The sequence below is a fragment of the Penaeus monodon genome, chromosome 20, assembly GCF_015228065.2.
Source record: "Penaeus monodon isolate SGIC_2016 chromosome 20, NSTDA_Pmon_1, whole genome shotgun sequence".
Lineage (NCBI taxonomy): Eukaryota > Metazoa > Arthropoda > Malacostraca > Decapoda > Penaeidae > Penaeus > Penaeus monodon.
The window spans coordinates 5862844-5863171 of record NC_051405.1 but is presented as its reverse complement, the minus strand read 5'-3'; positions in this window follow the sequence as shown (position 1 = coordinate 5863171).

Genomic DNA, 328 nt, shown 5'->3' with positions numbered 1-328 from the left:
CTTTTTTTCCCGAACACCATATATTCAAAAAACAACCATAAGCAGTTAACGACACTGAGAGATCACCATTCCTGTTCAAACGGACAGAATCATTAAAGTTAACAGATCTTTAAAGCTAACAGGTCTGACATAATCGTATAAACATGAAAGAAAGACATGAAAACGTCAAGTGAGATATTGAAATTGAAGGTGCAGAAAAAATGATGCCTTCTCAGCAGTCGATACTGAAGTAATATAATGGGCCTCATAATCAGATGATTTATAACAACCCAATACCACAGCAATTAAGAGTAACAACCAAGTTTTAAAGTTAGCCAGACAAACCTAG